At 43.9% G+C, this 22,167-nt stretch overlaps 6 non-coding genes across 6 annotated transcripts; all 6 read left to right on the plus strand.

The window, feature by feature from the left end:
• The first annotated feature begins 304 nt into the window (after window positions 1–304).
• TRNAL-CAG (transfer RNA leucine (anticodon CAG)) lies at window positions 305–387 on the plus strand. The gene has a single exon. It is a non-coding gene; the product is annotated as a tRNA-Leu (tRNA).
• Window positions 388–1,322: 935 nt separating this feature from the next.
• On the plus strand, window positions 1,323–1,395 carry TRNAF-GAA (transfer RNA phenylalanine (anticodon GAA)). Its single transcript has one exon. It is a non-coding gene; the product is annotated as a tRNA-Phe (tRNA).
• Window positions 1,396–2,579: 1,184 nt separating this feature from the next.
• TRNAL-CAG (transfer RNA leucine (anticodon CAG)) lies at window positions 2,580–2,662 on the plus strand. The gene has a single exon. It is a non-coding gene; the product is annotated as a tRNA-Leu (tRNA).
• A 12,924-nt stretch (window positions 2,663–15,586) lies between these two features.
• Window positions 15,587–15,669, plus strand: TRNAL-CAG (transfer RNA leucine (anticodon CAG)). Its single transcript has one exon. It is a non-coding gene; the product is annotated as a tRNA-Leu (tRNA).
• A 927-nt stretch (window positions 15,670–16,596) lies between these two features.
• Window positions 16,597–16,669, plus strand: TRNAF-GAA (transfer RNA phenylalanine (anticodon GAA)). Its single transcript has one exon. It is a non-coding gene; the product is annotated as a tRNA-Phe (tRNA).
• Window positions 16,670–19,037: 2,368 nt separating this feature from the next.
• On the plus strand, window positions 19,038–19,110 carry TRNAF-GAA (transfer RNA phenylalanine (anticodon GAA)). Its single transcript has one exon. It is a non-coding gene; the product is annotated as a tRNA-Phe (tRNA).
• The last annotated feature ends 3,057 nt before the right edge of the window (window positions 19,111–22,167 follow it).

The raw sequence follows: 22,167 nt of genomic DNA on the forward strand, positions 1-22,167 counted from the left end.
ACAAGAAAAACTAAATATATATTGACCTAAATTTACCATTAATATAAAGTACAATGTGTTACAAAATAACACTATCAGAATCACGGGGATATGTTAAGCATTCCAGTGTTATTGCCACATAAATTGATACATGTCAGATTTAAAAAACGGTGCTTGGTCATGAAGCTCAAAATTGGCTGTAACTAATAGGTTACAAATCAATATTAAAATAAAAGAAATCATGGCATATTTCCTTTCATCACAAGTAATGCTCATCTTTCTACTGCTTAGCTTAGAAAGAGTTAAATTACAAAAGCCAGAAGAAGTCAGGATGGCCGAGCGGTCTAAGGCGCTGCGTTCAGGTTGCAGTCTCTCCTGGAGGCGTGGGTTCGAATCCCACTTCTGACATTAGAATTTTATTTCAAGAAATTGTACAGCTTCACTCCTGTTACTGATTAGTTGGGGGTCCGCTCTATTGGTGGCAATCTCAAATCGAAAACTAAAAGTGATGGGGCTTAGCAAAACCAATTCTCAACGTTGGCACTTTGGCAGTATTCCTTGGGGTTCTTGAGGCAAATCTTAAATGTCCTGAATTTGTGCTTTCACAAAAGACTTCTGGGAACATCAAATAGTTTCTTTGTGCATATGTTAGTTGTTGCTTTGGCATCGGAAAAATACTGTGGATAGGAAAATGGGAGGGACTATTTCATCTCTATGTGTTCTCTGTCCCTATTAGGGCAGAGAGTGAACCTCCTAAGGTGCTGTCGTGGAAGATTCCTAGAAACCGAATTACCAGTAAGTCTAATTTCAGATTTTTTTACCTCAAGGCATCAATAGACTATATATATACTTAATAAACAAAAGCTAACAGAGCAGATGAACATAGTTTAACAAGTCTGAAATGCGCATGTGATACTGACATCCAAGTTTCACCACATTTTGGGACAAATGTTTTCACTTTCAACATTAACAATCAGTAGAATATTTTCTCTAAATTTGCATCTCCTTTCTTCACTCCAATTGTTTGCACCTAAGAAAAAAATAAAGCTTGATGCAACATTATGCTTACAAACTTTATTTTATGCTCAATCATCACCTGTCCTACAGAGACACAGTCAGAATTACCCTGGCGAATTGAGTAAATTTGAAAATGTAAAAAAAATGCAGAATTGCTGTTTTTTCTATTCATTCACAAAGAATTAATGTAAGTTCTTAAATATGTACACAAAATAGCGGGACTTTCAAATATAGATAATCTTGCAAAAGCAAGTCAAAGTAAAAATAAATACATCCAGTTGTGACATCTACAGTGTGTTGAACATTCCTGAATCTAAATGTGTCCTGCTGAAATAGCTCAGTTGGGAGAGCGTTAGACTGAAGATCTAAAAGTCCCTGGTTCAATCCCAGGTTTCGGCAAAAGTTTTTTTCTTCACCCATTAAATTTTAAGCAGAAAATAAACAAAGCATATGGACTGACTGTTTACAGAGAATGTAAAAATCCTAATCATTATAACTATCTACAGGAAATAAATTGATAGAAACTTGAGAACTGAGCACTTTTAACTTTTGAGGAAAATAATATTTTTTGTAATTTTTCCTTCATTCTGGGCGTCATCACTTTGTTTTATTTTAGTTTGACTTAGCTGTATGAGGATTTAAAGGAAACCTGATAGCTAATACAGGCAGCATGTATCAGACACTAGCTGAATGATTTCAGCCATTTATGTTTGACTATGAATCGCTGTGGCATTACTGAGACAAATATGCTTCAAAAATATGCCAGGAACAAAGCTGTTTGGGGAAAAAGCCAGGAAGGCAAAAAACACAAGCCCCAACTCAGGACCGTCATCTTTCATTCTAAAAATAGGGGTTTCTACGTTAATGGTAAGACAAAGAATCCACAGATTTGGCATTTCTCCAGCGAGGAGAGCCCACTTAAAATGTATGGGGTGCTTGTCTCCATAAGCGCAAGCTTGGCACTAAACTGGCTTATTTGCAATTCTTGATGTTGCAGAGTGAAAACACCTGTTGGACAATAATAGTAATTGCTGGTGTTGATGAATTCATTGTGAGGAGTAATTTATAAAATGGGATCACTTTGGAGGGGTTTCTGCTGTTTTGATACTTTTGGAACTCCGCAAATGTCACCCTCAAAATATTCTTGCAAAATCTGCATTCTCAAAACCCAAATAGCGCTCTTACTTTCAAAGCCCTGCTGTGTGACCAAACAGTAGTTTCTGAAGACATATGGGGCATCACCACATTTCAATGAAATTGTGCAACTTTAGATATTTTCACAAGAAAAACTAAATATATATTGATCTAAATTTAAAATTAATATAAAGTACAATGTGTTACAAAATAACACTATCAGAATTACGGGGATATGTTAAGCATTCCAGTGTTATTGCCACATAAATTGATACATGTCAGATTTAAAAAACGGTGCTTGGTCATAAAGCTCAAAATTGGCTGTAACTAATAGGTTACAAATCAATATTAAAATAAAAGAAATCATGGTATATTTCCTTTCATCACAAGTAATGCTCATCTTTCTACTGCTTAGCTTAGAAATAGTTAAATTACAAAAGCCAAAAGAAGTCAGGATGGCTGAGCGGTCTAAGGCGCTGCGTTCAGGTCGCAGTCTCTCCTGGAGGTGTGGGTTCGAATCCCATTTCTGACATTAGCATTTTCTTTCAAGAAATTGTACAGCTTCACTCCTGTTACTGATTAGTTGGGGGTCCGCTCTATTGGTGGCAATCTCAAATTGAAAACTAAAAGTGATGGGGCTTAGCAAAACCAATTCTCAACGTTGGCACTTTGGCAGTATTCCTGGGGGTCCTTGAGGCAAATCTTAAATGTCCTGAATTTGTGCTTTCAAAAGACTTCTGGGAACATCAAATAGTTTCTTTGTGCGTATGTTAGTTGTTGCTTTGGCATCAGAAAAATACTGTGGATAGGAAAATGGGAGGGACTATTTCATCTCTATGTGTTCTCTGTCCCTATTAGGGCAGAGAGTGAACCTCCTAAGGTGCTGTCGTGGAAGATTCCTAGAAACCGAATTACCAGTAAGTCTAATTTCAGATTTTTTTACCTCAGGCATCAATAGACTATAAATATACTTAATAAACAAAAGCTAAAAGAGCAGATGAACATAGTTTAACAAGTCTGAAATGCGCATGTGATACTGACATCAAAGTTTCACCACATTTTGGGACAAATGTTTTCACTTTCAACATTAACAATCAGTAGAATATTTTCTCTAAATTTGCATCTCCTATCTAGTGTTGAGCCACCCCCGTAGTGTTCGAGTTCGGTTCGGTTCGTCGAACACCCGTGTGTTCGCCGAACTGTTCGTCGAACTGTTCGTCGAACACCTTCGAACACCATTAAAACCAATGGCAGGCAAACAAAAACACATAGAAACACATAGAAAACACCTTCAAAGGTGTCCAAAAGCTGACAAACTGCTCAGAAGACATAACTAACACATGGAAAAGTGACAAGTACATATAGTCATGCGAAAATAAAAGAGGTGGAGGAGTAAAAGGAGGGGGAGACACAGATATAGGCATGTCATGCCCTTCTAAAATCCAAAAAGTGAGAAGCCGACACGGCCAGTCCGTTCCTGCCCGTGCCACCTCCGTGTCGCCGGGTTTGTGCCAGAGCCGCGGTGGACCCTGACGGCCAGCCCCCCTCTCCTAATACTGGTGCCTGTCCGCTGGTGGGTCGAGCCCCCCGCGGTGGGGGGGGAGTAACATCTACAGAAGAAAGACCATCTTCCAGCCAAACTAACTTGTCGACTTCTTTTCGTGGACAATGTGATACGATCCCTTTGTTACGGACACGCCCATCGCTACAAATTCCAGATGAGGCACAAAAACAGCAGGTGCTTCAGCGGATATCAAGTTCTCCTTCAAGTGGGCTCTCCTCCACCTCAACTTCAACATCACAAATACTCCAGTCCTCAGAGGTGTCACCCCAATCGCACTTGCTTCCTCACAGCTCCCAAGTCTCCAGCTGCCCGTCTGAGTATGGGGTAACACAGATGGTTGAGTCTGCACAGCTGTTTTCTCATACTATAGCCTGGGAAACGGAGGTCTGCTCCAGAGCTTCTGTTAATCCAGACGAGGAAATGATCTGCACTGATGCCCAGAATCTTTATAAGTCGGATCCAGGACCAGATGAAGAAGGTTCTGAGCATAATGTAGACCCTCGTTCCCAAACTGTAACTCCTGTTGGTGGAGACAATGATGAAGACGATGATGAGACTCAAATACCTGATTGGAGCGACAACTTGACTTTTCGGTCAGGGCAGGAAGAGGTTGGCTTTGAGGACGACGGGTGTGATAACACACAGGGTGATGATGACAAGGTTGGAGATGCCACTTACTGTCAACCCACAGTCAGCCAGTCGATGAGGTCACCCGGGCCTTTGCCTGGCCTTTGGGATGTCGCGGTGGTCGGTTCCCTGGCCCGTACCCTGGGGTCACTCTTTAAAAGGGTGGATAATTGTTAATTTTATAAGAGTTTGTGACACCACCTGTGGTATGTGGTGAGAAGCATCAGCGCTGCAGCAGTCCACTGAGGCCCGTGATAAGGCAGCTCGATGGTATAGCTCCCCACAGGTGGAGCTAGGTCTCAGGGCAGCGTATGCAGGGGGAATGCAGGACAGGCGAGACCCAGCTGGGTCAGAGCAAGAACGGAAACGGACACGGTAGTCACTTCAGTACCTTTTACTGGAGGAAATTCAGGCACATCCTGGAGCACTGTAGGGTGAAGGATGCATATCAGGATCCTCCCCAATGAGCGGGAGTAGGGCCTCCTGTTTCTTGCCTCTGCGCAGTAAGTTTCTGACCTGCCTGGAGCTAGGCCTAACTTTTTCTCTGTCCTGCGCTGGCTGACCTTGTGGTAGGGCCTTCTCTTGAAGTTCACGCTCACAGTATGCGGGGCCTAAGCGTCTCCTGGCTCTGTTACGTATCAGCACCTTAGCGATCCTGGGACTTGTAGTTCTCCAGGGATTCCGGTTATGCCTTGCTGGGTCATAGAGATCCCGGTAAGCTCGGATCCGGTGTCCGGTAAATGCTTCGGGGTGAGCTGGTTAAGCTCCTCTGCCCCTTATGTACTAACTCGCCACTCGCCTTCGGCCTACTCGGGCCCTCAATAGGCTATACACACTAACGGCAGCTTGCCGCGCTTCACCGATCTTATGACGCCGACACACCTTAAGCTCTATCTGGGCTCCCTGAATCTAGCTAGCAGGAGCCTCGTGCTCCACTGCTGAACTATTAACTGAGTTCTCTAGACTAGACTGAGATCCACTGCAGACTGACCTCTCTTAGGCTTCTCTACTGCAGGAACTCTTCAGAGGCACTGAACTGCCTAGCTCCACCTTCCCTATTTATATCCCTAACAGGCTCCCTTTGCTGGTCTGAGGTGGAAGGTGGAGATGTGTGAATGTTTATGGGGGCCTCTTGTGGAGGATTCCATCAATACACTCTTCTAGGATCTGTGATACCAAGCGCAGCGAGGCGTCACAGATGCTATTGACGACGAGCTTAGGTTGCGCCTTCCTGGACAGAGACGGAGTACTGGAAGCACGTCAACAACTGCATCCTCAACCACAACTCCGCCTCTGACCACAAGTCGTAGTGGCTCTTCAGGTCGCATGGGCTCTAAGCCTTGCATAGCCTGGGCATTTATTCAGATCGATAAGGATGACCCAACTCGTGTTATCTGTAATATTTGTCACCAAAAGCTAAGTAGAGGCCAAAAAATCCATAGTTTGAGTACTTCATGCATGTACCGTCACATGGATATGAAGCATAAGTTGCAGTGGGAAGCTCACTGTGCTACAATGCGGCCTAGCAGGCTGGGCCAACCACCGTCTGCCCCATCTTTTGCATCCGCGGCCTCTTCATCCTCTGTGACTGGGGGGACAGCAGTCACACATGTTTTTGGACGCAGACCTGCCACCTCTTTACCTGCAACAGCCAGTGTGATTGGCAGGTCGTCAGTTCATTGGGAAGTGGAAACACCTGCTGGTGTTGAGAGCTCTCTGACATCGAGAGCACCACCTTTGGATCAAGGCAACCTAACATGTCCGCCTGCATCTTCCTCACAGACCGGCAGTTTGCCAGGGACACCCTACTCAACCCCGTCAAAGCACAACAGCCAGCCCTCGGTCCCTCAGATGTGGACAAGTAAAAGACCATTTCCTCCTAGCCATGAGAAAGCAAAGAGGTTGAATTTCACCATCTGCAAGCTGTTGGCTACAGAAATGCTGCCTTTCCGCCTGGAGGACACAGTGGATTTTTGAGACCTTATGTCCGTCGCAGTGCCCCAGTACCAGATGCCCAGTCGGCACTACTTCTCAAAGAAAGGTGTGCCTGCGCTCCACCAGCATGTCGCACACAACATCAACGCTTCTTTGAGAAACTCTGTGTGTGACAGGGTGCATTTCACCACAGACACTTGGACGAGTAGGCATGGACAGGGGCGTTACATGTCGCTGACAGTGCACTGGGTAACTATGGTGACAGCAGGACAAGGGGCTGCTGTCCAAGTCTTGCCGTCCCCGCGAGTTGTACGTCAATCCTCTTTATCTAGAAGTTCCTCCACTGCTTCTGCCTCCTCAACCTCCTCTCGGTCCTCCACCTGCACCCAAAGCCTGTCTGGTAATGCCACCTGCTTTCTAACTGCGCACCTCCTTACTATGCTGGCAGCAGGCCTCAATGGCATCAGTGTTTACTTTGAAATGTCTGGGAAATGTGAGTCACACAGCTGAGGACTTGTGGTCAGCTCTGGAGACCCAGTTTCATGAATGGTTGTCTCCACTGGACCTGAAACCAGGGAAGGCCGTGTGCGACAATGCTGCAAACCTGGGTGCGGCCCTTCGCCGGGGCAATGTTACACACGTGCCTTGTATGGCTCACGTGTTGAACCTGGTTGTCCATAAATCTTTAGCCAACTATCCCGGAATAGATGGCCTTCTGCAGAGGGCTCGGTCGCTGTGTGCTCACTTCCGCCGTTCGCATCCCGCAGCTCAATGACTTACATCTCTACAGAAGTCGTTGGGCCTGCCAGTTCACCGGCTGAAATGCGATGTGCCGACATGGTGGAATTCAACTCTGCACATGTTGCAGCGACTGTGGCAGCACCGACAAGCCCTGGTGCAATAGTTTCTGACGTATAGCCTGGGCCAACGAGATCCAGAGGTGGGGCAAATCACACAGCAGGAGTGGTCTCAGATCAGGGACCTATGAAGTTGACGCGCCCCCTGGGCCATGGGGTACCCGGAGCCGGGCCGGTAGACGCTGGGGGTTGTAGTCACTGTGGCGGTGACCCAGTCCGTGACCCAGGGCGGTCAATCCAACGGTAATTTGTATATATGGATTTTATAATGTCCGACTACGCCACCTGTGGAGTGCGGCCAAAGGGGCCGCCGCTGCGGAACAGTCCTCTGAAGCTGGTGGTTTTGCTGCAATGGTATTATTACTCACCACAGGAAGAGTGTAGCTTCAGGGCAGTGTGGGTGGATGATGGTGGTTGTAGTGCAGGGAGTCAGTAATGAACACAGAGTCCATGTGATGCAGTCCCAAGATCTTTACTCACAGTTGTTGCAGTCCAGATTACAGGTACCAGAGCTATCTCACCCGTCGTGCTGTGCGTACTCAGTGAGGGGCTCAGTCCACCCCCAGATAGCTCCGGAGTACTTAGCAGGACCCCCTTCTGTGTGTCCTTTCTCTGGCCTTCTCCCTGCACCTCACACCCAGTGACACTTCTATCCGGTATCCTCGGGCCTTGGCGGGCGACTTGTGTTCCGTCCCCTGGGTCCTATGTGGCAACCTTCTTAGTGAGACTGGTGTGGTCTTTTGCCTGCAGTACATGAAATGCTGCAGCCTCTGGTTTCTAGTTGAGCCTTGCTGTTTCTCCTCTAGTTGAGGGACCGGTTCCCCTTATCTGGCCTGACCCCTCTACCTCCTGGTAGCAGCGGGAGTACAGGTGGCCTTCTGCATGGCCCGTAGCCCTAGGGTCCCTTCGGTTCCTGGAGCCTTCCTGCTCCCACTCCTCTCTTCTCTCCTTCAGTCCTGGGCCTCCCAGGCTAGGCCCGCCTCCGGAGCAGAACTCATGCCGAGCCTCTGCTCCTGTCACTTTTCCTCCTCTGACTGGCTTGCTCTTTCTAAGATGGCTTCCTATTTATACTCTCCCTGTCATGTGCTCCCCTAAGCTGCTCCCCTAAGCACCCACTACATAGGATCCTCCCACCAGCTAGGGACCTGGGACTGTGATCTCCCTTAGGAGCAATCTCGCCCTAACCCCACTGCGGGTATGTGTTGGATGCAGGTGTTAGGGTCCCGAGCCATACGCCTTCCTTACCTGAGGGTGAAATACCACACCTCTGGGTGAGATGCAGTAACTCTGTGGTGACTGCACCCTCAGGGTCGCCACACACCTTTCTGCACAGTTTTGAAATGGCGACGAAGATGTTTAGTGCTGACGACGATGCCATTATCAGCATAACTATTCCGGTGATTTACATGCTGGAGCACACATTAAACAGAATTCAGAGTCAGGTGGTCGGACAAGAGGAGGTGGAGGAAGTAGAGGAGGAGTCGTATGCGGAAGGGATAACATCTCCAAGGTCCAGACGGTTGGCAGCACCAAGGAGGCAGGCATGGGAGGGTGGGGGAGAGGGATTAAACAGGGCGCATGGTAGCAGCCAAACTGTTGAGGAAGGTGCAGGAGCCGAGGAAGAAGTGGAGGATGAACTGGCGATGGGCATGGAAGACTCATCAGATGAGGGAGACCTTGATCACATTTCTGTTGTGAGAGGTTGGGGGGAGAGGGCAGAGGAAAGAAGTATGATTCTTACCTCGCTACCAACACAACAAGGACTTGGTCCTCCTGGATGCGCAAGACACATGAGTGCCTTCTTGCTGCACTACCTGCAACATGACCCTCAGATTGCAGAATTCGAAGTAATCTCGACTACTGGGTTGCCACACTCTTAGATCCCCGGTACAAAAGTAAATTTGCCGAAATAGTTCCTGCCATAAAAAGGGATTGACGCATGCAGGAGTATCTGCAGACGCTGTTGCAGAATCTTACATGTGCTTTTCCACAAAACACCAGTGGTGCACGAAGTGAATCTCACAGTTCTAACTTGCCAACCGCGGGACTGTCGAGTCTTCATCACTCAAACCGTAACAGTAACACAGTATCTGCTGGTAACAGCAATTTTGTGAAATCGTTTCACCACTTTTTTAGACCATCCTTTGCAAGGCCACAGGAGACAAGAAGTCTGACACATAGTCAATGCCTAGAGAGGATGGTGCAGGAGTATCTCCAAGTGAACATCGAAGCCATGACTGTGTCACTGGACCCTTGCTCATTTTGGTATTCCAATCTGGAAAAATGGCCGGAGCTCGCCACTCACGCCTTGGAGATCTTGTCATGCCCTGCAGCCAGTGTTCTCTCTGAACGTGTGTTCAGCGCTGCTGATGGTGTGCTGACAGATAAGCGCACGCGGCTGTCCACTGAGAATGTAGACAGACTCACGTTCATAAAGATGAACAAATCATGGATTCGCAAGGACTTTTCTAATCCTGTGTTATCCTTGGGAGGCTAAAAGCTTGAGGATTTGGTAATATCACCTCACCAACCGTTTTAAGCAACTGTGGGGCAATTGATGCCACTTAACCCTAGAACGCATGACCATAAAAATCTACACTTTCATATACCTGGGGCCTTTTAGGCCCGTGTGCAAATAACATTGAATAACTCAAACTAAAATGACAAACAACTATATACATGAAGAATACCTAGAGTTTCAAAATTCTAACTAAAGTAATCTTGCAGAAAATAGAAAACAATTAACAGGGCGGGACTGCGAGGCCCCAGGTATGCGTTCTAGGGTTAAGTGGTGTCTGTGCCACAATTTTGGGAAAAAATGGAAACTCTTTTTGGAGTCCCCTTGCTGTGTCTTACGTGACGTTGGCATCGTCAATTCCAGGTGGGTTGGGTCGCTCCCCCCCCCCTTTTACCTGTAAGAAACTACATACACTATGGCTTGGGGTAACACAGATGATTGAGTCTGAAGAGCTGTTTACTCAGAGGTCTGCTCCAAATCTTCAGTGTCTGCTAGTCAGCGTAGAATTTTTAACTGCATCTAGCCTAGGCAATACTTTGGGCGTAGTAGCCCAGCTGCGAAGCAAGCTGCACCGCCTGTGTATCTAATAAGAATTTTTAAATGCATCTAGCCTAGGCAGACTGTGGGGACCCCCAACCAAACCCAGACGCTCAGCCCCCCTACCGCCCCCCTTTCCTTGACAATACAATAATGTAACTCTTACAACTGGATGGGTGAGGATCGGTCACAGCTTTATTAACTCTTTATACTCATTCCATTAGAAAGACATTTTATTTCTAAAATAATTCAGCTTGTTGCAGCATGCCCTGGGTCTCCACTCCGGCAACTTGGCCAACAAGTGTAACTCTCCAACATGTCCTTTCTATTTCCAGGCCACGGAGGATCCTGCGTACTCGTATGCAGGACTCTGACCCCCACCCATCACTCTTAACGCTTGTTCCACTCCGTCCTGGAGTCCTGACAGGAATATGTTCAGTCCAATATCCATTAAGTGAACACCGTCGGGCCGTATGAGGCCTGCTTTATCTCCTTCCAGTTGTCGGTGTCGTACCACTACACCGCCTCTGTCTCTTCTAAATTTTGCCATCCGAATATTTATTACCCGCCTTGTCCGTTCGATGGCCATGATGTCTCGCGCACCTTGCCATACCGCTATCGGCACAATCTCTGACCATACTATAGCTAGTTTTGTGAAAAATTCTCTGAAGCGCTCAGTGTCTAGTTTCATTATTGCCATTAGTTATGCGCTCTTGTGATGACCTAGGTTGTTTCCCCCGGCCTGTATAACTAGGATGACCAGACATCTTGCCTCTCTCCCTACCTTGATTACCTCCATTAGTACCTATGGCCATAGCAGGCCTTTAATACCTCTCCAGTTGAAATATGTGTTATGAAACTCTAATTTCCTCCCGCCTGGGCGGACTTTCGCCCTTTAATCTGCCCAGTATATATACGAGTGGCCTATCACCCACACTGTTGGCTTAGCGTCACCTGTAAAAGAAACAAACCACGTTAGGATAACAAGTCTGGTCTTATGTATCTTGCCAAACACATGGATCACCATCTCTCTATCCTCTGAACTTCCGTTTCTGACAGTCCTGCTCTTGCTGCTTCTGTGGCCGCGCCTATGCGGAATGAGTGTGTCCCGTAATCTTTGGGGTGGTTCCCTGCCGATGTTATGCATTTATTAAATATAGCTTGGAACTGGTATCTTGATAATGGCGTCCCATCAATGTGTGATAGGAACAAATTACTTTGTGATCTGATGGTTAGATATGGTTTTACTATTGTTACCCGACTCAGTGTACCGTTTGTGGGTTGTAGAAGTACCCAAGTGCCCCTGCCCGCTGGAACCATTTTCGATTTGTGTATGCGTAGACGTATTGCATTATTGCCTATGACTACGTCCTGGTGTAATAAGCCTCCATTGGTGCTAATTTTGGATTGAGGGACTAATTCGCTTATGCATAGCGCCCCGAAGAAGGCGATCACAAATGCAGTAGACAGTAGTGTTGCTTCAAATTGTGAGTGTCATGTTAATGGTGTTAGGGATATGATGTGAGAAATCAGTTTTAGTGACACGGGACGGGACGTCTACACTCCTGACTTGGCTGACCCCTTTTCCACCCTTTTATGGATTGTCTGATGATGAATCTTTGTCACATCTCCCCAATTCAGTAGTTGGAAGTGAAATGCTACTCCGGTCAGACACCGCTGCGCTGACGCCCCTGATATGCCCCTCATCATTAGCTGGTGGAGAAATTCTATGGTGACTTGTGATCTGGCTTGTTCACATTGGTCAACCCGTCTGCCTGCTACTAGTCATGTCCACTCTTCCCATGCCTTACCGTATGCTTGCCACGTCGACGGGTCAACTGACGCTCTGATTAATGGCATCAACTATTCGCCACTAGATCCCATAGGGAAGGTGGGCAACTGTTGTCCCGATGGGTGGGCATTGTGGAAGAGCTCTGTGAAAATCTGCCAATTGAATTGTTATAAAGCGTTAGCAGCAGCTTTAGACCCCTCAGCATAGTGGCTAGCGCGGACCCATAAATTGTGTTTTAGGCACAGGAATGCTAGCCTGGGTAGTAGGCCTAGCACTGGGAGAGACGATGATGCCATCTTATTAATGCAGTGCGCTAAGCTGGTGTTTTTTGTTATGAAGCGTATATTTTTGTAAGCCAGGAGCGTGCCCCATATTTCTATTGCTACCACTATTGGGAAGAAAAATTATTTTCAGGGCTAGATGCAGCGAAAAATTATTATTAATTGAAAAGCTGGTGGAGCTTGGTATAGATGGCCTAATACAATGAGACCCACACACTGCTAGAAGGCCAAATATTTTTTCAGAGTTAGATGCAGAAAAAAATTATATTCAGTTTGCAACCTGATGGAGGTCAGTATAGATGGACTAATAGGACAAGTCCCACACACTGCTATAAGGCCAAATATTTTTTCAGAGGTAGATGCAGACAAAAAATTATTTTGAATTTGCAACCTGATGGAGGTCAGTATAGATGACTAATAGAACAAGTCCAACACACTGCTAGAAGGCCAAATATTTTTAGAGTGCTAGATGCAGAAAAAAATTATATTCAGTTTGCAACCTTATGGAGGTCAGTATAGATGGACTAATAGAACAAGTCCCACACACAGCTACAAGGCCAAATATTTTTTCAAAGGTAGATGCAGAAAAAAATTATATTCAGTTTGCAACCTTATGGAGGTCAGTATAGATGGACTAATAGAACAAGTCCCACACACTGCTAGAAGGCCAAACATTTTTTCAGAGCTAGATGCAGAAAAAAATTATATTAAATTTGCAACCTGATGGAGGTCAGTATAGATGTACTAATAGAACAAGTCCCACACACAGCTAGAAGGCCAAATATTTTTTCAGAGGTAGATGCAGAAAAAAATTATATTCAGTTTGCAACCTTATGGAGGTCAGTATAGATGGACTAATAGAACAAGTCCCACACACAGCTAGAAGCCCAAATATTTTTTCAGAGGTAGATGCAGAAAAAAATTATATTCAGTTTGCAACCTGATGGAGGTCAGTAGAGATGGACTAATAGAACAAGTCCCACACACAGATAGAAGGCCAAATATTTTTTTAGAGCTAGATGCAGAAAAAAATATATTGAGTTTGCAACCTGATGGAGGTCTGTATAGATGGATTAATAGAACAAGTCCCACACACAGCTAGAAGCCCAATATTTTTTCAGAGCTAGATGCAGAACAGAATATCTTCAGTTTGCAACCTGATGGAGGTCAGTATAGATGGACTAATACAACTAGTCCCACACACAGCTAGATGCCCAATATTTTTTCAGAGGTAGATGCAGAAAAAAATATATTCAGTTTGCAACCTGATGGAGGTCTGTATAGATGGATTAATAGAACAAGTCCCACACACAGCTAGAAGCCCAATATTTTTTCAGAGGTAGATGCAGAAAAAAATATATTCAGTTTGCAACCTGATGGAGGTCTGTATAGATGGATTAATAGAACAAGTCCCACACAAAGCTAGAAGCCCAATATTTTTTCAGAGGTAGATGCAGAAAAAAATATATTCAGTTTGCAACCTGATGGAGGTCAGTATAGATGGACTAATACAACAAGTCCCACACACAGCTAGAAGCCCAATATTTTTTCAGAGGTAGATGCAGAAAAAAATATATTCAGTTTGCAACCTGATGGAGGTCTGTATAGATGGATTAATAGAACAAGTCCCACACACAGCTAGAAGCCCAATATTTTTTCAGAGGTAGATGCAGAAAAAAATATATTCAGTTTGCAACCTGATGGAGGTCTGTATAGATGGATTAATAGAACAAGTCCCACACACAGCTAGAAGCCCAATATTTTTTCAGAGCTAGATGCAGAAAAAAATTATATTCAATTTGCAACCTGATGGAGGTCAGTATAGATGGACTAATAGAATGATGCTATGCCCAAAAGATTTTACTTCACTAGGTGCAGTAAAAAAATTGGTATTCTATACACAGGTGGTATATCTTGCAACACAGATAGGCTACTCCACTGACTAACACACTCTGCAATAGGCCAAAAAGGATTAGCTTTGCTAGATTCAGCCAAATGCTGTGAAAAAAACTTGCACAGCACTGGCACAGACCTGCCTGGCAAAAACTGATAGGAACTGATGTAACCTAGTCCTGAAAAGGACTCCAATTACAATTAGTCTTTACTCCCACAACCTATCTATTTAAGAGCACAGACCTCCCTGATAAAAGTCGTAGGAAATGCTGTAACCTAGTCCTTAAAAGGACTGCAATCACTATTCCCTACTCCCAAGCTATCTGTATATTTGTGCGAAAATTGGCTTGAAATTAACAAGGTATAGCGCACACAGCAACAGCGGTGCCGTCTAACACGCAGCTGCAGCAGTGAGAAAATGGTGGCGACGGGGAAAATGGCTTGGTCTTATAGGGCAAGGACATGTGACATACACTGCCAATGACACATGCCCTTGCTTGTGTGAAAAAAAGCACTTCGCTCCGTGTGTGCGCTGCTGATAGGCTGACAGATTGCACCTCCCCACTGCAAATGCGGGAAAGAGAAAAAAAAATGGAGATCTTCATTGTTCCTGCAGAGATTCATCCCCTGCCCCTCCCCCCACCCCGCTGTACACTCAAACTGCGTATTAACATTAATTTTCATCATTACTGAGAAAAAATCCAGTTATGATTTTGGTGCAAGAACAGTTATCGAACATAACCTCGAACAGCCGAATTTTTCTCAAATCGTTCGTGTTCGCCGAACGGCTCGAACACCGCCCAAAACAGCTCGAATTTGAGATTGGCGAACAGTTCGAGTAGAACAACGGTCATCTCTAGTTGCAGAGTGAAAACACCTGTTGGACAATAATAGTAATTGCTGGCGTTGATGAATTCATTGTGAGGAGTAATTTATAAAATGGGATCACTTTGGAGGGGTTTCTGCTGTTTTGGTACTTTTGGAACTCCGCAAATGTCACCCTCAAAATATTCTTGCAAAATCTGCATTCCCAAAACCCAAATAGCACTCTTACTTTCAAAGCCCTGCTGTGTGACCAAACAGTAGTTTCTGAAGACATATGGGGCATCACCGCATTTCAATGAAATTGTGCAACTTTAGATATTTTCACAAGAAAAACTAAATATATATTGACCTAAATTTACCCTTAATATAAAGTACAATGTGTTACAAAATAACACTATCAGAATCACGGGGATATGTTAAGCATTCCAGTGTTATTGCCACATAAATTGATACATGTCAGATTTAAAAAACGGTGCTTGGTCATGAAGCTCAAAATTGGCTGTAACTAATAGGTTACAAATCAATATTAAAATAAAAGAAATCATGGCATATTTCCTTTCATCACAAGTAATGCTCATCTTTCTACTGCTTAGCTTAGAAAGAGTTAAATTACAAAAGCCAGAGGAAGTCAGGATGGCCGAGCGGTCTAAGGCTCTGCGTTCAGGTCGCAGTCTCTCTTGGAGGCGTGGGTTCGAATCCCACTTCTGACATTAGAATTTTCTTTCAAGAAATTGTACAGCTTCACTCCTGTTACTGATTAGTTGGGGGTCCGCTCTATTGGTGGCAATCTCAAATCGAAAACTAAAAGTGATGGGGCTTAGCAAAACCAATTCTCAACTTTGGCAGTATTCCTTGGGGTCCTTGAGGCAAATCTTAAATGTCCTGAATTTGTGCTTTCACAAAAGACTTCTGGGAACATCAAATAGTTTCTTTGTGCATATGTTAGTTGTTGCTTTGGCATCAGAAAAACACTGTGGATAGGAAAATGGGAGGGACTATTTCATCTCTATGTGTTCTCTGTCCCTATTAGGGCAGAGAGTGAACCTCCTAAGGTGCTGTCGTGGAAGATTCCTAGAAACCGAATTACCAGTAAGTCTAATTTCAGATTTTTTTACCTCAAGGCATCAATAGACTATATATATACTTAATAAACAAAAGCTAAAAGAGCAGATGAACATAGTTTAACAAGTCTGAAATGCGCATGTGATACTGACATCAAAGTTTCACCACATTTTGGGACAAATGTTTTCACTTTCAACATTAACAATCAGTAGAATATTTTCTATAAATTTGCATCTCCTTTCTTCACTCCAATTGTTTGCACCTAAGAAAAAAATAAAGCTTGATGCAACATTATGCTTACAAATTGTGTTTTATCCTCAATCATCACCTGTCCTACAGAGACACAGTCAGAATTACCCTGGCGAATTGAGTAAATTTGAAAATGTAAAAAAAATGCAGAATTGCTGTTTTTTCTATTCATTCACAAAGAATTAATGTAAGTTCTTAAATATGTACGCAAAATAGCGGGACTTTCAAATATAGATAATCTTGCAAAAACAAGTCAAAGTAAAAATAAATACATCCAGTTGTGACATCTACAGTGTGTTGAACATTCCTGAATCTAAATGTGTCCTGCCGAAATAGCTCAGTTGGGAGAGCGTTAGACTGAAGATCTAAAGGTCCCTGGTTTAATCCCAGGTTTCGGCAAAAGTTTTTTTCTTCACCAATTAAATTTTAAGCAGAAAATAAACAAAGCATATTGACTGACTGTTTACAGAGAATGTAAAAATCCTAATCATTATAACTATCTACAGGAAATAAAATGATGGAAACTTGAGAACTGAACACTTTTAACTTTTGAGGAAAATAATATTTTTTGTAATTTTTCCTTCATTCTGGACGTCATCACTTTGTTTTATTTTAGTTTGACTTAGCTGTATGAGGATTTAAAGGAAACCTGATAGCTAATACGGGCAGCATGTATCAGACACTAGCTGAATGATTTCAGCCATTTATGTTTGACTATGAATCGCTGTGGCATTACTGAGACAAATATGCTTCAAAAATATGCCAGTAACAAAGCTGTTTGGGGAAAAAGCCAGGAAGGCAAAAAACACAAGCCCCAACTCAGGACCGTCATCTTTCATTCTAAAAATAGGGGTTTCCACGTTAATGGTAAGACAAAGAATCCACAGATTTGGCATTTCTCTAGCGAGGAGAGCCCACTTAAAATGTATGGGGTGCTTGTCTCCATAAGCGCAAGCTGGGCACTAAACTGGCTTATTTGCAATTCTGGATGTTGCAGAGTGAAAACACCTGTTGGACAATAATAGTAATTGCTGGCGTTGATGAATTCATTGTGAGGAGTAATTTATAAAATGGGATCACTTTGGAGGGGTTTCTGCTGTTTTGGTACTTTTGGAACTCCACAAATGTCACCCTCAAAATATTCTTGCAAAATCTGCATTCCCAAAACCCAAATAGCGCTCTTACTTTCAAAGCCCTGCTGTGTGACCAAACAGTAGTTTCTGAAGACATATGGGGCATCACCGCATTTCAATGAAATTGTGCAACTTTAGATATTTTCACAAGAAAAACTAAATATATATTGACCTAAATTTACCATTAATATAAAGTACAATGTGTTACAAAATAACACTTTCAGAATCACGGGGATATGTTAAGCATTCCAGTGTTATTGCCACATAAATTGATACATGTCAGATTTAAAAAACGGTGCTTGGTCATGAAGCTCAAAATTGGCTGTATCTAATAGGTTACAAATCAATATTAAAATAAAAGAAATCATGGCATATTTCCTTTCATCACAAGTAATGCTCATCTTTCTACTGCTTAGCTTAGAAAGAGTTAAATTACAAAAGCCAGAGGAAGTCAGGATGGCCGAGCGGTCTAAGGCGCTGCGTTCAGGTCGCAGTCTCTCTTCTGGAGGCGTGGGTTTGAATCCCACTTCTGAGATTAGAATTTTCTTTCAAGAAATTGTACAGCTTCACTCCTGTTACTGATTAGTTGGGGGTCCGCTCAATTGGTGGCAATCTCAAATCGAAAACTAAAAGTGATGGCCGAGCGGTCTAAGATGCTGCGTTCAGGTCGCAGTCTCTCCTGCAGGCGTGGGTTCAAATCCTACTTCTGACATTAGAATTTTCTTTCAAGAAATTGTACAGCTTCACTCCTGTTACCGATTAGTTGGGGGTCCGCTCTATTGGTGGCAATCTCAAAAGTGATGGGGCTTAGCAAAACCAATTCTCAACGTTGGCACTTTGGCAGTATTCCTTGGGGTCCTTGAGGCAAATCTTAAATGTCCTGAATTTGTGCTTTCACAAAAGTCTTCTGGGAACATCAAATAGTTTCTTTGTGCATATGTTAGTTGTTGCTTTGGCATCGGAAAAATACTGTGGATAGGAAAATGGGAGGGACTATTTCATCTCTATGTGTTCTCTGTCCCTATTAGGGCAGAGAGTGAACCTCCTAAGGTGCTGTCGTGGAAGATTCCTAGAAACCGAATTACTAGTAAGTCTAATTTCAGATTTTTTTACCTCAGGCATCAATAGACTATAAATATACTTAATAAACAAAAGCTAAAAGAGCAGATGAACATAGTTTAACAAGTCTGAAATGCGCATGTGATACTGACATCAAAGTTTCACAACAATTTGGGACAAATGTTTTCACTTTCAACATTAACAATCAGTAGAATATTTTCTCTAAATTTGCATCTCCTTTCTTCACTTCAATTGTTTGCACCTAAGAAAATAATAAAGCTTGATGCAACATTATGTTTACAAATTGTGTTTTATGCTCAATCATCACCTGTCCTACAGAGACACAGTCAGAATTACCCTGGCGAAATGAGTAAATTTGAAAATGTAAAAAAAATGCAGAATTGCTGTTTTTTCTATTCATTCACAAAGAATTAATGTAAGTTCTTAAATATGTACGCAAAATAGCGGGACTTTCAAATATAGATAATCTTGCAAAAACAAGTCAAAGTAAAAATAAATACATCCAGTTGTGACATCTACAGTGTGTTGAACATTCCTGAATCTAAATGTGTCCTGCTGAAATAGCTCAGTTGGGAGAGCGTTAGACTGAAGATCTAAAGGTCCCTGGTTCAATCCCAGGTTTCGGCAAAAGCTTTTTTCTTCACCCATTAAATTTTAAGCAGAAAATAAACAAAGCATATGGACTGACTGTTTACAGAGGATATAAAAATCCTAATCATTATAACTATCTACAGGAAATAAAATGATAGAAACTTGAGAACTGAACACTTTTAACTTTTGAGGAAAATAATATTTTTAGTAATTTTTCCTTCATTCTGGACGTCATCACTTTGTTTTATTTTAGTTTGACTTAGCTGTATGAGGATTTAAAGGAAACCTGATAGCTAATACGGGCAGCATGTATAAGACACTAGCTGAATGATTTCAGCCATTTATGTTTGACTATGAATCGCTGTGGCATTACTGAGACAAATATGCTTAAATAATATGCCAGGAACAAAGCTGTTTGGGGAAAAAGCCAGGAAGGCAAAAAACACAAGCCAAAACTCAGGACCGTAATCTTTCATTCTAAAAAGAGGGGTTTCCACGTTAATGGTAAGACAAAGAATCCACAGATTTGGCATTTCTGTAGCGAGGAGTGCCCAATTAAAATGCATGGGGTGCTTGTCTCCATTAGCGCAAGCTGGGCACTAAACTGGCTTATTTGCAATTCTGGATGTTGCAGAGTGAAAACACCTGTTGGACAATAATAGTAATTGCTGGTGTTGATGAATTCATTGTGAGGAGTAATTTATAAAATGGGATCACTTTGGAGGGGTTTCTGCTGTTTTGGAACTTTTCGAACACCGCAAATGTCACCCTCAAAATATTCTTGCAAAATCTGCATTCCCAAAACCCAAATAGCGCTCTTACTTTCAAAGCCCTGCTGTGTGACCAAACAGTAGTTTCTGAAGACATATGGGGCATCACCGCATTTCAATGAAATTGTGCAACTTTAGAGATTTTCACAAGAAAAACTAAATATATATTGACCTAAATTTACCATTAATATAAAGTACAATGTCTTACAAAATAACACTATCAGAATCACAGGGATATGTTAAGCATTCCAATGTTATTGCCAAAATAAATTGATACATGTCAGATTTAAAAAACGGTACTTGGTCATGAAGCTCAAAATTGGCTGTAACTAATAGGTTACAAATCAATATTAAAATAAAAGAAATCATGGTATATTTCCTTTCATCACAAGTAATGCTCATCTTTCCACTGCTTAGCTTAGAAAGAGTTAAATTACAAAAGCCAGAAGAAGTCAGGATGGCCGAGCGGTCTAAGGCGCTGCGTTCAGGTTGCAGTTTCTCCTGGAGGCGTGGGTTCAAATCTCACGTAGTGTTCGAGTTCGGTTCGGTCCTTCGAACACTGTTAAAACCAATGGCAGGCAAACAAAAACACATAGAAACACATAGAAAACACCTTCAAAGGTGTCCAAAAGCTGACAAACTGCTCAGAAGACATAACTAACACATGGAAAAGTGACAAGTACATATAGTCATGCGAAAATAAAAGACGTGGAGGAGTAAAAGGAGGGGGAGACACAGATATAAGCATGTCATGCCCTTCTAAAATCCAAAAAGTGAGAAGCCGACACAGCCAGTCCGTTCCTGCCCGTGCCACCTCCGTGTCGCCGGGTTTGTGCCAGAGCCGCGGTGAACCCTGACGGCCAGCCCCCCTCTCCCAATACTGGTGCCTGTCCGCTGGTGGGTCGAGCGAGCCCCCCTGTGGTGGAGGCAGCTCTAAGCTTTTTAATTTAAATTGTCTCTCTAATTTGAATGAATACACTTTAAATCCATTTACAAGGATCTATTGGAGGGCAAGTCTCATGCCAGCAGCCGCGTAATTCCAGCTCCAGTAGCGTCCACTAAAGCTGCTGCAGTTAAAAAGCTTTTATAAGGATCGAGCTCGGCTGTCCACCGCAAGGCATCCTACTGCCAGTCCCAGCCCCTATGCCTTGGGGTGCCTCCTGATGCTCTTCACTGAGTATCCCGTGGTCCTGAAGCATTTCCTTTGAAAAAATTAAGTGTCCAAACTACAGGTGGTGTAGCTTGCTTAACAGCCGGGATAATCCGCTGACTAGCAGACACTGCTACTAGGCACAAAGTATTTCCTGGGCTAGATGCAGTTAAAAATTTGTAATTAGATACTCTCGTTGGATGCTGAGAAAGCATTCCATAGAGTCTCCTGACACGCCATATATGATTCTCTTAAAAAGCTTGGGGTAGGGGTCTAGGGGACCCTTTTATAGCCAAAATCACGGCCCTGTATCGCAATACGTCACCTATTCTGAAGATAAATGGAACTGTAGCACCCTGAGGGCTCTGTTGCTACAGAGGTATTGCACCTCACCCAGAGGTGTGATATCTCACTCTCAGGTAAGGATGTAGTGTGGATCAGGACCCGACACCTGCATGCATTACACCACATTGCCGTGGGGCAGGGCGACCAATATGCCCCTGAGATGGGCACGACAGTCCCTGTCCCTGGCTGGAGTGGGGGGAGGGAACACTGAGGAAGGGGAACCCTGTAGTGCAGGAGCAGGGAGGAAGCAGTTCCTGGGTGCATTGAGAAGGGAGTATAAAAGGTGGGCACCATCTTAGTTCAGTGCAGAGAAGTCTGAGCAGAAGTGGCAGGGAGCAGGGGCTCTGCATGAGCTCTGCTCCGGAGGCGGGCCTAGTAACAGAGGCCCAGGCCTGGAAGAGGGAGAAGGAAGGAAGAGGAGCGGAGAAGGCTCCAGGAACGAGGAACGAAGGGATCCCAGGGGTGAGGACGGGCTAGTCGCCACCGCACGCCCGAATCCACCTGCGTGGAGGGGTCAGGCCAAAGGGGGAGACCGGTCCCCGAAACTAGTGGAGGCAGAAAACGACCCTCAGCTAGAAACAGGATTCTGTGACATTTTATGTGGCGCAGCCCCTCGCTACACCCGCTAGGAAGGCACCACATAGGGTCAGGGAAACTGGCGCCAAGTTTACCAAGAGGAGGCCCGAGGCAGCCGGACAGAAGGGTTGGTAAGAAAGGCCAGTCAAAGGACACACAAAGGGGGTCCTGTGAAGCGCTCCAAAGTTATCTGGGAGTTGTCTGAGCCCCTCACCTGGTGAGCACAGTACGACGTGGGCAGCCGTTACCTGC

This window comes from Phyllobates terribilis, unplaced genomic scaffold (assembly GCF_046119375.1).
Source record: "Phyllobates terribilis strain yellow unplaced genomic scaffold, ASM4611937v1 Scaffold_65__1_contigs__length_7625178, whole genome shotgun sequence".
Taxonomy (NCBI): domain Eukaryota; kingdom Metazoa; phylum Chordata; class Amphibia; order Anura; family Dendrobatidae; genus Phyllobates; species Phyllobates terribilis.